We start from the raw sequence: 19,395 nt of genomic DNA on the forward strand, positions 1-19,395 counted from the left end.
TACACCTATCTTTAAGAAAGAAGAAAAGAAGTATCCAGGGAATTACAGACCAATATCCATTCTACCTATATAAAAGTTTTTTATCTGAAAAGCATGTAGCTCTGCAGGTCTGTGAATTTTTTAAAACTTGCTCTCTATTTCATAAGGCACAATCAGGATTTACAAAGTACCACTCATGCCAAACAGAACTTACCAAGTTTTTTGGCTACAAGAAATGGATTATGGTTCTATGACTGGGTTTGTTTTCCTTGACTTCAAGAAAGCCTTTGATCTTGTTGATCATGAAATTCTGTTGCAAAAGCTGACCCGTTACAGGCTTGACAATCCTTCAAACTAGTTTAGATCATACCCTAACCAAAGGTCTTAACAAGTAAACATTGGCAATATTATCTCACAAATTCACACTATTCCTTCAAGGGTCCCTCAAGGCTTTGTTTTAGGCCCTTTTCTCTTTCTTATCTATGTAAATGATCTACCACTAAATAATGAATCCACAAACGCAGATTTGTTTGCAGATGATGCAACCTTGTATTCAACTGGTTCTGATACTGAAGTTATCTAACAAAGATTAGACTCAGATGTTTAGTGTTCAAAATTGGGCACAGCAAAATAGGATGGTAATTAATGAAGAAAAAACAAAATGTATTGATTTTGGGGACATCACCAAATGCTACACAAATTAGGGAACCCAAAAATATCTTTCACAACAAATTAGGGAACTCAGAACTATCTCTCACAATAAATAATCATCAGTTACAAAAATGTCAAATATGAAAAGCTTGTAGGTGTGTCTAAAGATAATCATTTACAATGGGATGACCATACTGACAACCTTTGTAAAACACTGTCATCCAAAATTGCCCTATTCAGCAATAATCAACACCTACTGATACTCGCAATCTATACTACGATTTATATATTCTTCCAACAATGGATTACTTTTTGACTGTATGGGGAAACTGTGCCAAATCTCAGCCTGACAGGATTTATAAACTTCAGAAATGGGCAGCATGCATTATCTTGTATGCATCCACTGATCATCCAATTAAAGCACTATTTACAAACAAAACTAGTCACAATATATGAAATGATAGATTTTCACAAGGCATTTCTTGCGTATAAATGTCTACATGGAACTGCACCAGAGTATCTTCAGGATTTATTCAGGCCTTTTTAACACAGTACTGGTTGAGATCAACGTTACATGGAAATCTTCACCAAAACCACGAACAGCAAAATAAAAAAAGCTTTCAATACTCTGGTACTGTTCCACTGAACAAACTTCCACTGCATGTAAAATCTGCTGAAAATATGATCATATTAAAGAACAGACATCATCAGTAATTATGCATTTCTAATTATAAAGGAAATTAGTATAATAAAGTATCATATATATATATATATATATATATATATATATATATATATATATATATATATATGTATGAAATTTCATTTGTCTCACTCAAGTGGTTTTTGCAAAATCGTGCTACTTAGGTTTTGTTTCATAAATGTCAGTCTACAAATCACTAATGTGTAAAAGAATACACAAAAAATTACTGTAATGGCCCTAGAAACTAATGAGGTCATTTACATATGAAAACAATGAACTTTGTACATTCATTTGTCTCTCACTAATGGTTTTTGGCTTAATGGTGCTTTATGTTTTTGATAGAGTTGAGTCTAAGTCCAGAAAGTTCAAATGAGTACAAAATTATAAAGTAGCTGTAAATACCTGAAAACCTAATATGGTCATATATTCAAGCCAAACTTCATGTTTATGGTGAATGGTTTATGTGAAATCTTTTAAACAAGTTCCTCGAGTTAAACAGATGGCTTTACAGATATATTGACATGGCCAAATTAAGCAGTGGATGCCTTTAAATTAAGAACACGAAGCACAGAATCAAAGTAACAATGTCACGCCACAGGAGGTTTGGATGAGAGACTCTGCACAACATTCCCTCACTTTAATACAACTTGTGCACAATCATGAAATTTTTCCCTTCTCCCCACCATATGTTTGACTACTTACATGTATGCTGTTATTTGATCATGACAGATAACTGCAGAACATGTTATTTAAAATATAGTATGGATGTACACATGGATTGCAACATCTGATGTCAGAAAATAAATTCAAAGCAGTTCAGGATACTGATAACTGTTCAATATCTTTCAATCTAGTTTACACCTATATGATTTGAAAGAAATAAGTACATTATTACAAGTTTGTCTCATCAAGTTCACATCTCTCTTCTTCTTCTGACTGAAATATTAGTTGGCGTAGTGATTGTGTTGCTAAAACTCACAAAATGAAGTGTTATTTTTTAGTATTTCTCTTGAAACAATGCATACAGATGCTGAATTCCTTAAAGACATATTCTCAGTTCTGGACTGATTCTTGCATACGGGAGTTTAGTGAGACAAAAACAAACTCCAGCGTATTCAACAGCTCTCTCTCTTCTATACATACATACATACATACATACATACATACATACATATATACATGAATGGAAAGTGGATTTATAGTGACTTATTTAGTAAAAATTATATAAAAGATGAAATTGTACAAGCATGTAAGAACAGGAATGTATTTATATTTTTGCTAGTATGTGTACATCTCCAAATGCATATGGTATACAATATTTTTTCAAAGCGTCTAGGAATTTCAGACCAATGTATGCTCTTTCACTATCTTCCTTTTTGACATTGTACAACTCGAAAACCAAAGTACTGTTGGGGCCACAAGTCGTCGAGTGGTCTAGAGCTCTCACCATTCCGGATCAATGCAATCTCACCTCTGTCTGTGTGGGTTCAAGTCTCAGGCTTGGCTAACGTGTGTTTGTGAGAAAGCTTGCCAGTAGCTTCTCGATGGTCAGTGGTTCTTCCTGGGGTTCTCCAGGGTTCTCCACCAATTATACTGGCTGCCAGGTATGGCCTATCTTGTCCTGAAAAATGGTGTTAAACCCTACAACAACAATAAAACATTGTTTATATATGTACTTCCAATAGCAATGACTTGACTGTGAATTCTTGACAATCATTCTATCAGTTCTGAAATAAGGGACGGACATTGTAGAAGTATGCATCTGGAAATGCATACTCTAGTACTTAGACTTTTATACCATGTCACTCTGTCTCTAGTACTTAGACTTTTATACCATGTCACTCTGTCTCTCTCATGCATACTCAAGTACTTAGACTTTTATACCATGTCACTATGTCTCTCTATGCATACTCAAGTACTTAGACTTTTATACCATGTCACTATGTCTCTCTATGCATACTCAAGTACTTAGACTTTTATACCATGTCACTATGTCTCTCTATGCATACTCAAGTACTTAGACTTTTATACCATGTCACTATGTCTCTCTATGCATACTCAAGTACTTAGACTTTTATACCATGTCACTATGTCTCTCTATGCATACTCTAGTACTTAGACTTTTATACCATGTCACTATGTCTCTCTATGCATACTCTAGTACTTAGACTTTTATACCATGTCACTATGTCTCTCTATGCATACTCAAGTACTTAGACTTTTATACCATGTCACTATGTCTCTCTATACATACTCAAGTACTTAGACTTTTATACCATGTCACTATGTCTCTCTATGCATACTCAAGTACTTAGACTTTTATACCATGTCACTATGTCTCTCTCATGCATACTCAAGTACTTAGACTTTTATACCATGTCACTATGTCTCTCTATGCATACTCAAGTACTTAGACTTTTATACCATGTCACTATGTCTCTCTATGCATACTCTAGTACTTAGACTTTTATACCATGTCACTATGTCTCTCTATGCATACTCTAGTACTTAGACTTTTATACCATGTCACTATGTCTCTCTATGCATACTCAAGTACTTAGACTTTTATACCATGTCACTATGTCTCTCTATACATACTCAAGTACTTAGACTTTTATACCATGTCACTATGTCTCTCTATGCATACTCAAGTACTTAGACTTTTATACCATGTCACTATGTCTCTCTCATGCATACTCAAGTACTTAGACTTTTATACCATGTCACTATGTCTCTCTATGCATACTCAAGTACTTAGACTTTTATACCATGTCACTATGTCTCTCTATGCATACTCAAGTACTTAGACTTTTATACCAGGTCACTATGTCTCTCTATACATACTCAAGTACTTAGACTTTTATACCATATCACTATGTCTCTCTATGCATACTCAAGTACTTAGACTTTCCTAACATGCCGCTTACAATCATCTCATTGTAGAGCTGAGCACATTTATTGCCTCACCTGATCTGATCTGAAGAACTTGTGGCAAAAAACAACCACATGTTGTTTAAGTGCTTCTTGAACTTTACTAATTCTCTCTATATAAACTAGCAATTAAAATTTTCCAATAGTCTGTATACATTATTCAGTCACCAGAGTGAAAGTCAATCATTTTTGGAGCTGCTAACTTACAAATGTATCCAATAAATAAAATCTATATGTCATTTTGGTTCTGATTTCATCCGGATTACAGAAATTTGTATCCAAGACTGCCAGTACATGTGCACCTACATGTTGAGTGCAAGTATGGATGTGATTTGGATTTTTAACATAGCTTTAACAATTTTGACTAATAAGCAAATTTAGAGAATTATTGAAAAGAGAACATGCCAGCTGCAAAAAGGTAATTTTATTTGTGAATGGCTGTCTTTTTCTAGTCTTCTTGGTTTAAACTGATTGGTTTCAATGTTCTAAGGCAGCATATCCAGCAAGATTCCTTCCTAAATTTGCTTATTAGTCACCCAACAGCCTATAATTACAACTACAACAATGAAATATCTGGGATATAATTTGCACTTAATAAAATTGACATAAAATTTACATTGATTTCTAGGTCAATATAAAATATCTTTCAGCATTCACAACAAGTCATAGTCATGTTGTTGTTGTTGTTGTTGGGTTTAACGCCATCCATATACACACACACACACACTGTATATATAAACACACATCCACCTAAACAAAAATCTCTCAGAAACAATTGCTTAGATGCATTAAGTAACCCCCAAAATGTGTTTGTTAACCCCCATTTCAGAGGAATATGAAAAGAATCTCCTGGGGTGAGTGAATTAAAACATTTTAAGTTTTGTATCTAAAATGAACTGTATCAGACCCAACCAAAATCCAAAACATCTATACAATGCATGCTTACAAGCTGGGAAAAGCATGTGTTATTTTTCAAAATCTTGATGTGAGTGAGTGAAATTAATACTATTTTGGTTCAAAACAACATGGTTTCTCAAACAGTAAACAAGCTGAACTAGATGAAGCTGAACTAGATGAACAGGTGTTTTTTTTAATTTTTGTTGTTGGTTTTAACACATTATCAGCTATACCACGCCTAGGGAGCTAGGTGCATTTCCCATGGACATAATGAGGTAGCCAACATGGGCTGGTATTGGAATTATACCCCTTGGATTACGAGTCTAATGCTCTAGCAACTGAAAAACTGCGGTTCCTGGATGAAATGGGTGGGCAGGGGACAAAAAGAACATCTCCTGCCATTTCAACTGCATGTCAGAAAAAAACATCAGAGCTAAATTTTGAACTGTTCTCAAGTCCATGGTTGTTATTATTTCATAATAAACTTCATAACATCACAAGAAATAAATGACTTGCCATCACTAACTGCAATTCACGCAATAGTTATAGACACCCGAAACCAAATTAATTCTTGAATGTTTTTTCTTTACAGAAGTTATAGGAATTATGTTAATTTCAAGACCCATCGTATTATATGACACCGTTTTTTGCACATGTAACCAGATGTTCATGTGCCAAAAATTATGTCTGGAAGTATAACTACAATTGCTTCTGAGTATCTTTCAGAGAGTTGAAGCTATTCGATTTGCAGGGTAAATGACGAGGATGTTCTGATTAAGGGTAAGACGATCATTTTAAACAGTTATAAGCTACAAAGAACACTAGTAAAAAAAGAAAAATTCTAGCTTCCTTTTGTGAAAATCATGGAAAAAGTAGAAAAAAAAATGGTTTATTTCTGAAAAAAAAATTAGAGGAAAATCTACATCAATGAAATCAGAAATGAAATATTTTGTAAAGATTTCATTATAGAATGCTCTGTGCCAAGTTTTGTTGCAACTGGTCTAGTGTTCTGTTGGGATTTTTTTACAAGCTGAAAGAAACAATCGTAGATGGATAACATTCATCACATAACAACTGACACTGAACCACACCATGAGCTCACTTAATTCCTATCATGGCCAAGGGAACTAAAACTTTTATAAAGGTAAGGAAAGTTAAGCTTCTTCTCCCATTCAAACAATAGGAAAAAATATATTATAAATGTTAAGTAGGAAAAAGAGGTGAAGATAGACTCCAGATTTGTTAAAAATTGTTTCCTTTTGGGTGGGGATGGGGTGTGTGTGCAGTTTTCAAGTTTTTTAAGAACAGATTCATGAGATTTATGGGCTGACTGTAACAACTGTTGTCAATGATTCAAAAAACCTATGGATGCAGTTGCTGCTTTTCTATTAATAGGTAAAATGATAGCATTCAACCGATTAAAACTATTTATGCAGTACATGCTAGGTGTCACATATTCAGTTTCAAATTACATCCAAACTGTAAACATGATTACCACTTAAACTGTTTATGTACTGTTTACAACTTCCAAATTTACATCACACATTTATTAAGCAGATAGGATAATAATGTAAATATCACTGTCAATACAATTAACTATATTCAAATGCTTATGCTATTGTTGACATATAGTACATAAATGAATTCACCTTCCTTCCTATTTCCCTCATGCTGTGACCCAATGGTATAAAACAACCCACACATAAATCAGATTTCCCACTACTGGATTTAGATGATTACTGTCAGTATGTGAACACTTTGGACTATTTTGTACCACTTTTCTTTGATGGACTATTTTGTACCACTTTTCTTTGATGGACTACTGATATTTCAGTTTAGAAGGTAGGTTTTTAGTATCCTTGAGTACATTCATACTTAATACTGAATTTCTTTTTGCAGCTGTGTACTGTTTTGATATTTCTGAGCTTAACTGCATACAAAATATCTCTATAATACTCTGATATGCTGTCTCTAGAGTGCCATGGTTTACACTGTATCAAGATGTTTTCCACGAGCCCAGTGCAAATATGTCTATGGAAAAATTTTGCTACAGTAGACTGCATTAAAAGACCACCCCTTCTGCCCAAAACTGGTCTCTCAAGACAGTTGGACTCTTTTTACAGGTCATAATATTACATAATCTATCTGTCCTTTGAGAATCTAGCCTCTCAGGACAAGTGGTCTCTCAAAGCAGTGTTTTCTTCAAGACAGGTTTTTGTGTATGTAGCAAGAAGCATTCATAATGAGATTAAAGAAGGCTCTAATCATCACTTATAATTTGCCCAAATATTTTGTAACATTTTAACTTCCAGTTGGAAAAGCAATTTCAAAGATGAACATTGTGGAAATTTTACCTTATTAAGCAATAACCTGTTTTAAACAGGCACTTGCAAATCAAAATAAAAGTAAACCTCCATTTAACATCCACCTGTCTTAAGACGTAAATTTTCTCATTTAAAAGTGGTATCTAATGAAAGATAGTTGAACTGGATTTGCAAACTAATGCTGAAGCCTGCCACTTATCATGGATTGTTTTCATCGCGATTATGTCATAAGCATTCTAATTTTCACTATTCCACAATAAATTGTTTCATACCATATAAACTTAAGGGCTGAAGTCACATTAAATACAAATAAGCATATTCATTTTTAGTTTCGTTTATTATACAATAAATGTTTTTGCCTATAAGTCCAATATGAAAATTTAAATTTTTTGGCTGTTTGGCTTGAAAGTCTAATAAGGGTCATCTACTCATAATAATAACCATGACAGTTTGTGTGTAATTATGCACTGAATGTAAATATGTATATAATAGAGGGCCACGAGGAATATTAGTTTAATGCATCTAACTTTGCCATCCTCTTTAAATAAAGTCATTATTATCATTATTATTATTGTTGTTATTGTGATTACACTATTATTATTTTTATTACAATGTGTAAAATTTCATGACTTCAAGTCCAATAGATTGTGTGAAATAAAAAGAATTCATGACAAATGGGTGGACTTAAGGATAGTTAGCAACAGGACTGCTATCCCAGTGGGGACATCATTATAAAAGCAGGGACATCGTTATAAAACTGTAATAATAATAATAATAATAATATTAATAATAATAATAATAATAATAATAATAATAATAATATTATTATTATTATTATTATTACTATTATTATTATAAAAGCAGGGACATCATTATAAAACTATCAGGAGATCCCAGTTGTAGTGCCTCATTTATATGCATCCTCTGTGGACTAGTTTAGGGAAAACTTGAATTTGCTCTGACAAATTTATTACAACACTGGGTATGACCTATATAAAATATTATATAACTGCTAAAGGTGTTTTTAACTCTGGAGTTCTGCATCCATTTAGCCCAAATTAGTTTAATAACTCTTATAAACACACACAACACAAAGAAAGACTGATTACTGATACTTCTGTTGGATTTTGTTGTTTTCTGACTTAATATTGCCATCTCTTTGGCCAAAATTATTTATCCAAGTGACTATTGTATCTCACACTAATATGGCAATGTAACAATCATAGGTATGGGTGAAATGAAACACTTGTGTGAAAACACCAAATCACCTTCCAGAAATTAGCAAGGTAACAACAACTCTTGCGGTTTGGAGTAAAAAAGGAGCCAGGAAATGAAAATCCTCCCTTGCCAGTTCCGTCTTAATTTATTTTTTTAAAACTCATCAGCACGTACAGTCCCTGATTATATATATCACCGTCAAAGGAGATATTCCAAACCTGTCCCCAGGTACAACTTTTAAATCATTTAATAACCACTTTTGTGGCAAGCTTATCTATTGTGTTGTATATACATGTATTTGGATTGAGTTTTGACACAATGCTTATAGTGTGTTATTCAGTGTTTAAGCTATATTCAGTTTTGATAGGTGGTTATTGTTTTACCTTGATCTCGAACCAACAATAACATCAGAGTTGTTGTTGTTGTAGGGTTTAACACTATTTTTCAGCACAAGATAGGCTATACATGGCAGCCAGTATAACTGGTAAAGGAAGAACCCTGGAAAACCCTGGGAAGAACCACTGACCTACGAGAAGCTACTGGCAAGCTTTCTCACGTACCCACGTTAGCCGAGCCTTGGACTCGAACCCACGCAGATAGAGGTGAGATGGCAGTGATCTGGAACAGTAAGTGCTTTTGACCACATCAGAGTTGAATTTAACATCAGTGTGACACACCAGAAGTATAGATTATATCTCCTTTATATTGATATATATATATAATCAGTGGATGATCATGTTGACAGGATGAGATAATTAGCATGCAACTGATATGTGTGTGTGCGTGTGGGGGAGCAGCAGGTTTCAAAACAAATGTGTTAGTCACACTTGTTGAAGGCAAGTGGGTGTTCTCAATATTCTTTCTGATATCACATACACATGAGTACATACACTTGCAAAAGTTATCTTGTGTGAATTTTCAACTTTAAGAATAAAATGGCCAGCAACTAATAATTATTCACAACCACATAAGATTAAAATAAATTGTATGGGCTAATTAAGTATCGTTTTATATTTGATTTACCTTTTGTATCAATATGGGTATCACTATGGAAAAGTATCAATGCATCAATTTATCAATTAATCCTTTCACCCCTAATCATGAGACCAAAAAAAAGTATATGCAATCATCAAGTATCTGTCCATGAGGCCAAGGCTTTTCCATCCAGCTTTTAATATACTAAATTATCCTCATCAAACTACTTATAAGGCTCAAAGTATGTACCTATTAAAGTATGTACCTATCAAAGTATGTACCCATCAAAGTATGTACCTATCAAAGTATGTACTTATCAAAGATTACCATAAGCTAGATAAGATATTGCTACATATCTGCGGCATAATGCCCCAGTGATAGACATCACTATAAACTGTCATATGACATCATAGCAATGCAACTGAAAAATTGTTAAAGCTACGTTAAAAATCTTAATCACACACACACACACAAACACACACACACACAAACACACACTATGATCAGAATCCAATTCATGATCAATGTTTTATTACAATATCAAAATAAAACATTTTATGATGAAAATCCTGGATTCTACTAATCAGATGCCTTGCTTCTGTCACACACATAACAAAATACTATGAATTTATGTCAATTCTAGAATGGAAATTTTTGTTTTTAAAATGTAGATGATGAAATCCCCACTATGCATCCACTAGAGAAATCTGGGAGGCAATTTCCTACATACAGGTGGTTTCATAGAGGTAAACAAAGATAAAGCAGCAAATGCGTGATGTTTGCAAACTGAGTTTATTTTTTGACATGAATTTTGAGAAATCTGCATGAAGCCTACAACTGCAAATCACATACTAAAGTCCATTGTTTTAAACAACAGAAAAATCATCAGATGTTTTACATTTTAGCTGAAAAACCAACAGCAGACTATCAAAAATGAAGGCAACCATTAATAAATAGCACTGTATATTTTTTATTTGATGTTTTAAACTGTTCAATCACATACGCTCACCATTCCCTCAGGTTATTTTAACAGTCAGAAGAGATAAATCAGTTTTCTGATGAAATCTTTAGCGTGAGGATAAAAACTCCAGGTCATCTTTCTCTTTGTTGGTAGTGTATGTGATTCAACAGTTTAAATCATGATCAAATATGAATAATGCCATTACAGAGTTAAGTTTCCACAAAGCACTGTATATTATTGTAAATCCATGTGTATTCAAGTGTATGGAGAAGTTTTGCTTATGGAAGCTTTAAGCAGAAGTAAAATCCCAAGAGTGGTAAGAAAGTTTGATTTCAAGCAATGTTACAAAAAGCTAAAGGTACATCAAAGGTTATACTGGCTTTTACCAGTGAAAAATGCTTTAGAGGGATTATCCTGCAAAAACAGATGTTCCTTTGATAAGCAGGATTTAATGCATATATCTGAGAACTGGAAAATCCCTGCTAATTTGCAACAGACTGGTCACTTGGTTCTGTGCACTGAATCTTTAACAGAAGCTGTGATAAAACCTTTCTTCCCATGCAGCAACTATCAGTGGTCTGAACTGCCACTAAGTATTACGGTAAATATTCAAAGTCTGATCCATAAAATTATGTACATTATTTATCTGTGCACAATATGCACCCATCAGCAAACAGTCAAGATTCAGAATTTGTGACACAATGATCTATATCCAGATTTTGTGATACAATGATCTATATCCAGATTTTATGACACAATGATCTATATCAAGAATTTGTGACAATGATCTATATCCAGATTTTGTGACACAATGATCTATATCCAGATTTTGTCACATAATGATCTATATCAAGATTTTGTCACATAATGATCTATATCCAGATTTTGTGACACAATGATCTATATCCAGATTTTGTCACATAATGATCTGTAGCAAGATTTTGTCACATAATGATCTATATCCAGATTTTGTGACACAATGATCTATATCCAGAGTTTGTCACACAATGATCTATATCAAGATTTTGTCACATAATGATCTATATCCAGATTTTGTGACACAATGATCTATATCCAGAATTTGTGACACAATGATCTATATCCAGAATCTGTGACACAATGATCTATATCCAGAATTTGTGACACAATGATTTATATCCAGAATTTGTGACACAATGATCTATATCCAGATTTTGTCACATAATGATCTATATCCAGATTTTGTCACATAATGATCTATATCCAGACTTTGTCACATAATGATCTATATCCAGAGTTTGTCACACAATGATCTATATCAAGATTTTGTGACATAATGATCTATATCCAGATTTTGTGACACAACGATCTGTATCCAGATTCTGTGATACAATGATCTATATCAAGAATTTCTCACACAATGATCTATATCCAGATTTTGTCACATAATGATCTATATCCAGAATTTGTGACACAATGATCTATATCCAGATTTTGTGATACAATGATCTATATCAAGAATTTGTGACACAATGATCTATATCCAGAGTTTGTCACACGATGATCTATATCCAGAATTTGTGACACGATGATCTATATCCAATTTTGTGACACAATGATCTATATCCAGATTTTGTGATACAATGATCTATATCAAGAATTTGTCACACAATGACCTATATCCAGATTTTGCCCATAATGATCTATATCCAGATTCTGTGACACAATGATCTAAATCCAGATTTTGTCACACAATGATCTATATCAAGAATTTGTCACACACTGATCTATATCAAGATTTTGTCACATAATGATCTATATCCAGATTCTGTCACACAATGATCCAGAATTTGTCTATATCCAGATTTTGTCACATAATGGGTTCAGATCCATATTTTCTGTCACTCAATGGTCTGGAATCTGATAATCTGAAACAATGACCATGATCCTGATTTTCTGTGAGATAATGGTCTAAATCCAGATTTACTGTGACACAATGGTCTAAATCCAGATTTTCTGTGACACAATGGTCTAAATCCAGATTTTCTGTGACACAATGGTCTAAATCCAGATTTTCTGTGACAATGGTCCAAAATCTTGATTTTTCTGTCAAACAATGGTCTAGATCCGAATTTGCTGGCAAATTATGTGCTGAAAGAGGAGGATCATGACCAGGATAATTTCTAATGTATTTATTGTAACAGGCTGCAAGTGTAAAAGGGGAGAGGGTGAGGAGGGTGATTCAGTGGTATCATGAGTGGGGTGGGGTGGGGTGGAAGGTGGCAGGGCACTGTTAGGAATATTTGTTTGTGTTGTTGAAATGTTCAGTATTTCACCTTAGTATAATGGTACATTTCTTCACAAAACTTCTATTTATGAATGGGGAGGGGAGTGAGATTGGAATGTAAAATAAAAACCTTTTTTTGCAGCAAAAAAGTAAGGATGCCATTCATACCAGAGCTTGAATACATAGTATTTTTATTCTTTTATGTAACACACATGCATCTGTGTATGCCTAAAAATGACACTGTTCTACAAATTTCTAATTAGGATATTGAGCTGACGCAGATGACAATGATCTGAAAGTGCATTATGTAACTGCAGAGTTGGGTCACAAATGTTCACATTTGGGTACACAGTTAAATAAGGTAATTACAGCAGACTTCACCTGTTGCTAAACTGACTTGTGAAAATTTCATAATGCCAAAATAATATTATTAAAAGTAAATAAATTTATCATTTAACAGAAATAGGTTTGGAGCAACATTTCCATTTCCCACTAATAATCAAAATTATTTTGTTTCAAATGTAAGTGTTATACAGTTCGAAATCTTATGTAGAATCTGCAATTTAAATGCAAAGGTTTAAAACTCGTCAGTTGTTGAAATGGTTATGTTACTCATAATCTAAGATTGGTCAAGTAAAATTACCTGCCCATTTCAAACCACATGTAAATAGCAGAACACCCTATTCGCTAACTTCTTGGTCTAGTGAATGCAGTAGTAGGATAATTAGTTTCCCACTACAAGCAATTAACAATGACAAGCAATCTAACAATGTATACCCTGGCCTGTCAATCACTTAATAAGCTAGTTTTCAATGTTTAACAGCCAGTTAGTTATCAATAACCAGAAACTTTCCTGAATAAAGAAAAAAATGCAGACCAAAGAATGGATAATACTCTCCCTTTTATGGTGGGATGCATCAACCTTCAAGTTAGATTCCCTATGCTATAGTTGTCAAATTTGGAACTTGTCTTGGCCTAAATCAAATGTACTGTATAATCAAAAGACTGATGCCCCAGACATACAGACAATGGAGGAATTGGTGTGCTAAAGAGCAGAGTTGGTATATACAGTTCTGGCTGCAGGTACTTAATTATGATGACGACTGAGGATGGTACCTCAAGCACATCATTTGGTGATAGGTGTGTGTAGGGGTGTGAAGGTGAGAGGAAGTCAGATCATTTGGTGATAGGTGTGTGTGTAGGGGTGTGAAGGTGAGAGGTAGTCTGATCGTTTGGTGATAGGTGTGTGTGTAGGGGTGTGAAGATGAGAGGAAGTCTGATCATTTGGTGATAGGTTTTGTGTAGGGGTGTGAAGGTGAGAGGAAGTGTGATCATTTGGTGATAGGTTTTGTGTAGGGGTGTGAAGGTGAGAGGAGGTCTTATCATTTGGCAATAGGTGGTGTTTAGGGGTGTGAAGGTGAGAGGAAGTCTGATCATTTGGTGATTGGCGGTGTGTAGGGGTATGAAGGTGAGAGGAAGTCTGATCATTTGGTGATAGGTGGTGTGTAAGGGTGTGAAGGTGAGAGGAAGTCTAATCATTGGTGATAGGTGTTGTGTAGGGGTGTGAAGGTGAGAGGAAGTCAGATCATTTGGTGATAGGTGGTGTGTAGGGGTGTGAAGGTGAGAGGAAGTCTGATCATTTGGTGATAGGTGGTGTGTGTGGTGTGAAGGTGAGAGGAAGTCTGATCATTTGGTGATAGGTGGTGTGTAGGGGTGTGAAGGTGAGAGGAAGTCAGATCATTTGGTGATAGGTGGTGTGTAGGGGTGTGAAGGTGAGAGGAAGTCAGATCAATTGGTGATAGGTGTGTGTAGGGGTGAAGGTGAGGGGAAATCTGATCATTTGGTGATAGGTGTTGTGTAGGGGTGTGAAGGTGAGGGGAAGTCTGATCATTTGGTGATAGGTGGTGTGTAGGCGTGTGTGAAGGTGAGAGGAAATCTGATCATTTGGGAGTAAAAAAATTTTGTAAAGCTATCAATAAGAAACTGCTCAAAATGGAAGCCGTCAATAATTTTCAGACATCTGATTTTGCAATTAATCTCATCTAAATTGAATTTGTGACTACTCTTCATCTGTCTCATCAAATAGTTCTGCTATGTCATCACAGAAATAGATATATAGGGTAGCAGTAAAGGAATTCTGTGCAATGCCAGATAGACTGGCAACCTAATTTACAGAGTTCTGGAAAATGGAGGGGGAGAAAGTTCTTAGAAGAATCGAAGAACCTGGGGTCATTGAGTGCATTAAAGCAAATCAAATTGGAGGGAAGACTTACTGAGAGAATGTCAAGAATCTGGCATGTACTAGGGCAGTTAGGTTATGTTATGGCACAGATCCATTAAGAATATATGTTGAGTGTGGTTAACTTGTCTATTTTAAGTGCAAACCTATTTTTGGGATATTTAAGTGAGATGCAGATTTTGATAAATTGATAAATGTTGTTGACTGACATTAGAGTCATCAAGTGACATGCTAATAATTAAGTAGAAATCACTGAATTAAGCAGAAATCACTGAATATACTGTTATGTCTAAAAGGCATTCACAAATAAACAAACATTCTTTATCTTGGAGCCAAATTGTTCTTGTTTTTAGAATCTAGCTAAATGAGACATTTAACCTATTTGAAACAGTGTGTGTGTGTGTGTGTGCATGTGCATGCGTGTGTGTGTGTGTGTGCAGCTGAACACAAACACAGGTGCCCATTAAAAGGTAAATTTAAATTTCAGTGCAATCTGGCTGTTGTTGTAAGGCCAAATAAAATAAAATGTGTGTGGTTAAGATTACATTGAAATTATTTTTTAAGTAGGTCGAACTGTTCAAACCTATTTTGGGGGTGGGGGTGGAGGATGGATAAAAATGAAGCATAACAAGAAAAATGTCATTTGTATCCTGAATTTAATTTTGATCTTAGTTACACCCTTGTGTTCATTTTTTTGGGTTATTTTGTCTGTTTTTTTCAGCAAAAAACAAGGGATGAGTCTGCAGTTAAAAATAGGGTCAGTCAGGTAACCAGAACCACATGTTCTGAATGGATGTTTGTTATATTCATTAAAAGGCATAATCTTAAGATATACCCACATGCAAGGCTTGCTTTCATACATAAATATTATTTTCTTCAAATTTTACACAGAATGCTGCTTTGTCATGGCATTAATCCAAAACCTCTGCAAAGGTGCTATAGCAGAAGAAGGCAGCTTTCTGTGACTCTACTGTGACTTATTTTTGTCTATGGTTTGCTGTACTTTCTAAGACCAGTCATGAATCAAATACAATGATTCAAGTTTCATGAATGTAATAAAACAGAGTCAGAAAATAGAGTAAGAGAAGCAGCTAAATGAAATCACAGAGTATGCAAAGTAGATCAATGTGACCTACTTTTGCTTATGGTTCAGGCTATCCCCAAGACAAATACACAAAGTTTCACAACTGTGTACATGTGTCAGAGAAACGGAGATAAATGCAAAAACTTGACATAAAAACTTGAGTGTGGGAACTAGATCAATGGTAAGCAGTACCCTCCAAGATGAAAAAATCCACAAAGCTTCATCATTGTACATACAGGAGTATCAGGTAAACTGAGCTAATACATAAACTTAACAATTACTGAAGTATTAATGCAATTCATAACATACTTTGTCTGTGGTAAGTAGTATCCTCAAAGATGAATACATGTATATATCCATTATGTCTGTTACCAGCCCCAGGGTTGGCTGCCTCATGTGTCACTAGGAAAGGCACTTAGCTCCCATTTCTTCTGCATGATTGAGTCAATAATATGTTAAAGGTGGCATTAAAAATAATAAATAAATAAAAAGTAGGTCACTGGCCTACTTTCCATGCACCAGAGATTACATTAAGTTGCTGCATTTAGTATGGTTTCTCTGACACCACTGAATATACTTATATACATAGGGTTAGGGTTAAATATAATGAGACAAACATTTATACATTCAGTTGTGTCAGAGAAACCATACTATATGCAGCAGCTTAATGTAATAACTGGTGCATGGAAAGTAGGACAGTGACCTACTTTTTTGCTCATGGTGAGTAGTTCCCTCCCAAGATGAATTATTTGTATATAAAACAGTGGAAAGAAACAGATAGATGCAAAAGCAAAGCATTAAAACATAAGTCAATAATATCAATGACAATGGCAACAGCCATGGAAGGGAATCTGCTATGACTTACCTACTCTAAAAGATCCAATCATACCTGTTGTTGTTATCATGCTCACAAGCCAACAGAGTCAAGACCTTTGACCTTCAGTTCAACGTCAAAGTGAGAACTATCAATTGTTTATTGTAAAACAATAAAATACCTCAACTAGTCATAATGTGTGTGTGTGATGTGATTTGGATTTTTAACGTAGCTTTTAACAAATTTTCAGTCATATTGCTAAGATATCTGCAGTGTGGCAATTTTATAGTGATGTCTAGCACTTGGGCATCATGCCGCAGGCATGTAGCATGATGTCCCACCCAGTCACATTATCCTGACACCAGGCCGACTAGTCCTAACACTAACCTCTTAATGCTGAGCGCCAAGCGAGGCAGCTGTTAGTACCATTTTTGTAAGTCTTTGGTATGACACTAGTCATAATTCATTATTGCATGTAGAAGTCACCGTGTTTTTAAGCTTAATGAAGTACAAAAATGTACGCTGTAACTTTGGACATGACACAGAAGTCAAGCAGATCTGGTTTTCAGACTTGTTTAAATAGCGTGGATATAATGTTTGTCAGATCTGCATAATTTATTTTTTGGGAACCAATTACATATTGTAACCAGTGTTCAACGAAAATACAAATTCCACATCACCATTTGTTCAAAGCGAAGTAATAACAAGATTTCACGATTGCTCTTATGGTTCCATAATGCGAATCAGATCAGCACTATTTTCACTCAGAATTAACCTGCTACATTTAGCTGTAATGAAAACTCCTTGTCTATAATAACATAAACTGAGGGCAAGCAGCCAAAAGACAATTTTCAAGATGGTCACCAAAGCAGCCATTTTGGTGGTTAGATCAGTGCAAGGGTGCAAAAATTTTGTACATGGTCTTGTAGCACATTTTGTCTTGGTCAGTGTGACACATAACAATTAACTGTGACATATGGGCTAGCCTCACAATAAATTGCTGCCTGCAAAGGATGGGATATGCTCTGGTTTGTGGGCATGATTGAATTTTAATTAAGACCTGCTAGGTTAATGGTTAGATATATAGAAGAGGTCATGTTAGCACAGGGTTAAGTAAAGGAAAATGTAAAAGAAGATACAATCCAGAGACAATTTGTTTCATTTGAAATAAGTGTCATAAAATCATATTTTCCAGAAATAGTTGTTAATAAAGGCAGAACAGAGAGAATTCATCTAGCTTTGATGGGCTTGTTATATTTTTGGCAGTTAGAGAAATTTAATCCTGACTTGCTTAGGTAAATGATGTGGTGTGCAAGATGAAATTCAAGGTTTCAAGTATTCTCTCTCGCAAAATTAGTCAGTCCAAGTTTTTCTGTGAAAGGGAAAGCCTGGCTGCAAGATCAGTAAAAAGTACTTTTCTCATTAAATTGTCCAAGGGATGGGTGTCTGAAAAGTTGAGTACATGAAAAAAAGATTCAGTTTCTGTGAAAGGGGAAGCCTGGCTCTAGGATCTGTAAAGAGTACTTTTCTCATTAAATTGTCTAAGGGAAGGGTGTCTGTAAAGTTGAGGACATGGAAAAGAGATTCAGTCTCAAGGAAAATTAGGTGAGTCTTGGAAGCAAATCAAACCAAACCATGCACCACATAACAAGAGGATGGACCCTAGCATATCAGCTACATTTTAATGTTAGACAAACTGTTTTTTTAAAATAACGAAAACCCTATGTTGACGTTGATTTCGCGAGGGGCACCATTTTTATATAATACCCATTAGACTTCAGGATGAAATGGATTAGCATGAACAAATTGATAATTGATAATTGATAATGGATAATGGAAGATTTTATAGTCTTTTACCCATTGAACTGAATATTTGACCATGTTACTATTTGAAGAAAATGTATGAAACAAAAGTTACACACCAACTGGCACTACAGAAGCAGTAAAATGATGAAAATCTAAACTTAATATACTTCTTTTGAAAATGTGTCCTTTTTACGTCTGCATTGCTTTGATTCATAATTTTGGGTTATCTCTCTTAATTAATTCTGTGACTTTCTTAATGAAGCAAAATAAATAATATTTGTGCCTAAACCTCATCTGTCTAAAATTTTGTAAAGGACCTTATAAAAAAACAACAAATAATTACATTAACAAAATGCATGTCAGAAGTCTGAGGCCTATACAACAAAATGGGCATTGTTTTCAACACAACTGTACCACTGAATGTAGTTACAAGAATACTATTTTTAGTCCACAAAACCAAGGTTCCTCAAACAGTGCTGTTTTCAAAGGTACCAGGATGATAAGCCACCGATTGGGAAGGTGATCACATTCTCTGTACTGTTCATGC

The 19,395-nt window shown here is 34.6% G+C and overlaps 2 protein-coding genes across 6 annotated transcripts in view; one reads left to right on the forward strand and one right to left on the reverse strand.

Moving 5' to 3' along the window:
- LOC149794267 (histone H4 transcription factor-like) overlaps positions 1-19,395 on the reverse strand; it is a 160,951-nt gene that overhangs the window by 68,563 nt on the left and 72,993 nt on the right. The window lies entirely within an intron of this gene.
- Positions 6,862-19,395, forward strand: part of LOC149794268 (11-beta-hydroxysteroid dehydrogenase type 2-like) — a 48,987-nt gene continuing 36,453 nt past the window's right edge. Inside the window, exons 1-2 of one of the 3 annotated variants that reach the window (XM_089968414.1) lie at positions 6,864-7,003; positions 10,350-10,424. The gene's annotated coding sequence lies outside the window, so the exon portion shown is untranslated. Of the gene's footprint in view, positions 7,004-10,349; positions 10,425-19,395 lie in introns of all 3 variants that reach the window. The other 2 variants (XM_089968413.1, XM_089968415.1) reach the window with 2 other exon arrangements.

Source organism: Sinohyriopsis cumingii, chromosome 8 (assembly GCF_028554795.1).
Source record: "Sinohyriopsis cumingii isolate HCF-2022 chromosome 8, ASM2855479v2, whole genome shotgun sequence".
NCBI classification, from domain to species: Eukaryota; Metazoa; Mollusca; class Bivalvia; order Unionida; family Unionidae; genus Sinohyriopsis; species Sinohyriopsis cumingii.